Below are 5,416 nucleotides of genomic sequence, written 5' to 3' on the forward strand. Positions count from 1 at the left end.
TAGTTACTTGGGAGGCAGAGGTGAGAAGTTGCCTGAGCCTATGAGTTTGAGACTGCAGTGAACTATGATCATGCCACTGCACTCTAGCCTAGGTGACAGAGCAAGACCCTTCCTCTCTAAAAATTAAATAAAAATTTAAAGAGTGATAAGATATACAGAGAGAATTCACAAATGGCTACAAATTGTTGCATCATGCTAATTGGCATCTGTAACTGGTGGTTTTTAGAGGTCTTTAAATCACAAGAGCAAGCTGGGTGTGGTGGCTCACTCCTGTAATCCCAGCACTTTGGGAGGCCGAGGCGGGTGGATCACCTGAGGTCAGGAGTTCAAGACCAGCCTGGCCAATATGGTGAAACCCCATCTCTACTAAAAATACAAAAATTAACCAGGTGTGATGGCACACAGCTGTAATCCCAGCTACTTGGGAGGCTGAGGCAGGAGAATCACTTGAACCTGGGAGGCAGAGGTTGCAGTGAGCCGAGATCGCGCCACTGCACTCCAGCCTGGGCGACAGAGCAAGACTCTATCTCAAAAAAAAAAAAAAAAAAAAAACACACAAGAGCAAAATATTCTATCTGAGCAAAATTAGTAATTGCACATTTCATTTCAGAACATTTCAAAAATTACACACATTTGTTTAACTGAATGTGGAATGTGGTCGTATTTTACTATATTGGGGTCATATATAGTAAGGCCCACCACAGCAAGAAAAGCCTGTGTCAACCACATTCCTAGGTGCCACTAGAACTGCAGTGACCAGTTGTGGGCTGCAGGAGAACACACTTGACCTACAGTCCCCATCTGCCCACTTCGAGGTCCACTGAAACCATAGCCCTGAGCTTCGCTGGAGTGTGGTGGCGTCAGTGGCGTGATTTCAACTCACTGCAACCTCTGTCTCCCAGGCTCCATTTCTTCCCCTGTAAAATAAAGAAATGATAGCAACCTGGACATAAAATTTCAGAAAGGATGGACAAAACAAAGTGTTCAGGATGGAACATCAGGCACCGTGGATGTCCAGATGGTGGATAAGACTTGGGTCAGGTCTCCTGCGGTGTTTCTCAAAGCTTTGAAAGGCCCCAGTGGCATCAGAATGGTTTCTCTAAGCAAAATCCCTGGAAGAAAGTGTACAAGCCTACATTTTAAACAAGTGTGCCCAGGGCATATGAAAGTGCACTAACATGTGTTTCTTTTTCTTTTTTTTTTTTTTTTTTTTTTTTTTTTTTTTTTTTTTTTTTTGAGACAGAGTTTTGCTCTTGTTGCCCAGGCTGGAGTGCAATGGCATGATCTCGGCTCATGGCAACCTCCGCCTCCCGGGTTCAAGTGATTCTCCTGCCTCAGCCTCCCGAGTAGCTGGGATAACAGGCATGTGCCACCATGCCCGAGTAATTTTGTGTTTCTCCATTTTGGTCAGGCTGGTCTGGAACTCCCGACCTCAGGTGATCCGCCCGCCTCAGCCTCCCAAAGTGCTGGGATTACAGGCGTGAGCCACCGTGCCCGGCCTCAAGTAAGAATTTCATTCTTTTTTCTATTTTGCTGAATATACTTTAAATTTTGAGACCACTGAATTGAGGGCTTTTTTGTTCGTTTGTTTTGAGACAGGGTCTTACTCTGTCACCCAAGCTGGTGTGCAGTGGCATGATCTTATGATCTCGGCTTACTGCAGCCTTGACCTCCTGGGCTCTGGTGATCCTCCCACCTCAGCCTCCTGAGTTGCTGGGACTACAGGCCCATAGTCACCATGCCTGGCTAACTTTTATCATGTTTGTAGAGATGGGGTTTCAAACTTCTGGGCTCAAGCAATCCACCTGCCTCAGCCTCCCAGAGTGCCAGATTACAGTTATGAGCCACACACTGGCCAGTATGAGGTTTTGAGGCACTATCAGAGTATTTTGGTGTTTGTGGTTTTGTTTTTTAAAGAAATCCAGAATTTGAATAGAGTAGCCCGCGTTTGCACAGCCCCCAAGACAGTCTCCTAAAGCCCAGAACATACATCTGTTTTTTTTTTGTTTTTTTTTTTTGAGACAGTCTCACTCTGTTACCCAGGCTGGAGTACAGTGGTGCCATCTTGGCCCACTGCAACCTCCGCCTCCCGGGTTCAAGCGATTCTCATGCTTCAGCCTCCTGAGTAGGTTGGGACTACAGGCTTGTGCCACCATACCCAGTAATTTTTGTATTTCTAATAGAGACGGGGTTTCACCATGTTGGCCAGGCTGGTCTGGATCTCCTGACCTCAAGTGATCTGCCCACTTTGGCCTCCCAAAGTGCTGGGATTATAGGCAGGAGCCACCGTGCCCAGCCTATAAGTCTTTTTAATAACAACTCTCCGGAGGGGACACAACCACAGCTACCACTGCTTTGTGCCACTTGCCTGTGTTTTTCCAAATTTATCTCATGGAACCCCCTCCATATGGGCAGTTACCATCCCTACCTGCCAGGAGGAGATGGAGGCCCGGAGAGGTTAAGTCACTTATCCAAGTTCACTGGAACAACCAGAAGTTGCTCTGACTCTACAACCTACATTATTTAAGTGTGTGAAGTCTACAACCTTTCACCTTTGTTGAAAAGCTTGATGGATTTAATATGCTGTAGGTATAAACATCTACATACACATAAACATATGTATAGACATACATATGTAATACAATATAACAATATATGTCGTATGTTATATAATATGGCAGAGTAACATAACAAAATTTGAGGAGCTGTTTATTTCACCCAGTCATCTAAGGTAAACAAGGAGACATCCATTGCAACATTCATTACATTCATTGAAAAGTAATTATATAAACTTACAAATCTAGGCCAGGTGCAGTGGGAGGCTTACACCTGCAATCCAAGCACTTTGGGAAGCCAAGGCGGGGGAGGATCACTTGAGGCCAGCAGTTTGAGAGCAGCCTGGGCAACATAGTAAGACCCCATCTCTACAAAATATTTTAAAATTAGCCAAGTGCGATGGTGCCTGTAGTCCTAGCTACTCAGGAGGCTGGAACGGGAGAATCACTTGAACCTGGGAAGTCAAGGCTGCAGTGAGCCATGGTTGTGCCACTGCACTCCAGCCTGGGTGACAAAATGAGACCCTATCTCCTAAACAAATAACAAATAATAAATATCCAAATCTCCTGGACAAGAGGCAGAGAGTTCTCTTGACCCAATAACAGATCCAGAAGAAAATGGGAGAAGTTTCCTATTTTGAAAAGTGGGTGGGACTCCAAGTGATATGAAACTTTTCACGTATTCATGAATGCTAATTGGAAAGATAGTTGGGAACATTCCAGAAGGTTATTCCTTCTCTCTTTCTCTCTCTCTTTTTCTCTCTGTCTCTTCTCCCTCTCTCCTTGGGAGATCTTCGATAACCATCTTGGCCTTTGGAAACCTCTTTTATTAAGCCGTCCCATTGTATGCTAAGTTATGGTGACTGAGACTGATCCCTTCACAAAAGTCCTTTGTTTGGGGATTCTCTCAATAAACTGGGACTCAGTGAATTATGCTTCTTCTTGGAAGCCTTTCTTAGCCGATTGTATTTACCTAAGGAAGCATTATTTTCTGTCTTGTTTTATTTTCCTCTTTTTCTCTAGCATAATTCCATATCAGGAGAGCATGAGAAAGACAAAGAAATTACCAACTAACAAGGAGTTTCTGGCTTCTAAGCTTTGAAAATGGTAGAGATTTTTTGTAACAAGCATGTATCACTTACAGAACTTTTTGAAAAATTGTATTTCTTTGGTACTGGGACCTTGTACCACAAAAAATGTTTCTCCCCCAGCCCTGGAGATGACATGAGATGTTCTGATCCTGACATATTTCCCGTGGTCTGCTGTTCCTAGTCACTTTCATTGTTATTTAGTTTTACTTCAATATTCAGGGATGGGAAGAAGGAAGAATAAACAGCTCTTTCTTATTTGTTATTTTCATCCTAGAATAAGATCTTCATTATTGTAAAAATTAAAAAAAAAATAAAAGATAGTCGGGTGCTTTAAAAGCAAAATTGCATTAGTTTTTAGTTTTCGTTTTGGTGCTGTCTTTAAAGAGAACTGGTGGGAACTTTAAGAAAAAAACACCGAGCCACATCAAATGAGAGCAGCAAAGGACGAAATGGCAATAAAGGAAGCATGGGGTGGGTGGGGGGTGTCCCCTTAGGATGGAGAATGTCCCTCTCTTTCCTTGAAAGGCAGCCTTCTTTTCATGGGAAACCAAGCCCTTGTGTTATTGGGCTCACAATGAGTTCCCCAGACGTAGTTCCCAGCAGTAAGGATTTTCAGAGAAATAAAGAATCCTAGAAGCTTCTGTTTGTTTGTTTTGTTCTTGTTTTGGTAAGATTTTGAATAGGTAATGCATCCAAGTGCTTCAAATAATCGCCAAGTTTAACAAATGGTGAAAAGTCTCTTAACCACTGTCCCACAGCCACCCATTTGTTCCCCTTCTCGTAGCCAACCACTACTCCTTTATGTTGTATAACATGATACTCAGAGCTACACTGTGCATATATAACCAAATGTAAATATGTATTCCACTCCCCGCTCCCTTTCTACACAATTGTTAACATACCATCCAGACGGCTCAGCACCTTTGTCCTTGCATGAACCATTTCTCTTGGCCATTGTTCCATCTTAACACATTTAGAGCTTGATCTCTTTTTTTTTTTTTAACAAGAGTATCGCTCTGTCACACAGGCTGGAGTGCAGTGGCACGATCTCGGCTCACTGCAACCTCCATCTCCCAGGTTTAAGTGATTCTCCTGCCTCAACCTCCTGAGTAGCTGGGGTTACAGATGTGTGCCACCACGCCTGGCTAATTTTTGTGTTTTTAGTAGAGACGGGGTTTCACCATGTTGGCCAGGCTGGTCTCAAACTCCTGACCTCAGGGGATCCTCCCACCTCGGCGTCTCAAAGTGTTGGGATTACAGGTGTGAGCCACCCTGCCCGGCCCTTTGATCTCTGTTTTCTATGACTGCATAGTGTTACCCTGTGAATATCCCTTATTCTATTTAACCAATTCCCAAATGATGGGCCTTTATTGTTTTTGAGACAGTCTTGCTCTGTCACCCAGGTTGTAGTGCTGTGGCACCATCTTGGCTCACTGCAACCTTCACCTCCCAGGTTTAAGCGATTCTCCTGCTTCAGCCTCCCAAGTAGCTGGGATTACAGGCATGCACTACCACACCCAGCTAATTTGTGTGTTTTTAGTAGAGATGGGGTTTCACCATGTTGGCCAGGCTAGTGTCGAACTCCTGACCTCAAGTGATCTGCCTGCCTGGGCCTCCCAAAGTGCTGGGATTACAGGCATGAGCCACCATGCCCGGGCTATGATGGGCCTTTAAGTTGACTTCAATATTGGGCTATTACGAACAGTGCTCCTTTGAATTTTCTTGGTTGCACATCATTTCTCACATGTGTGAGTAATTCTGAGGGCACCT

The sequence above is a fragment of the Macaca thibetana genome, chromosome 10 (assembly GCF_024542745.1).
Source record: "Macaca thibetana thibetana isolate TM-01 chromosome 10, ASM2454274v1, whole genome shotgun sequence".
In the NCBI taxonomy this organism is placed as follows: Eukaryota; Metazoa; Chordata; class Mammalia; order Primates; family Cercopithecidae; genus Macaca; species Macaca thibetana.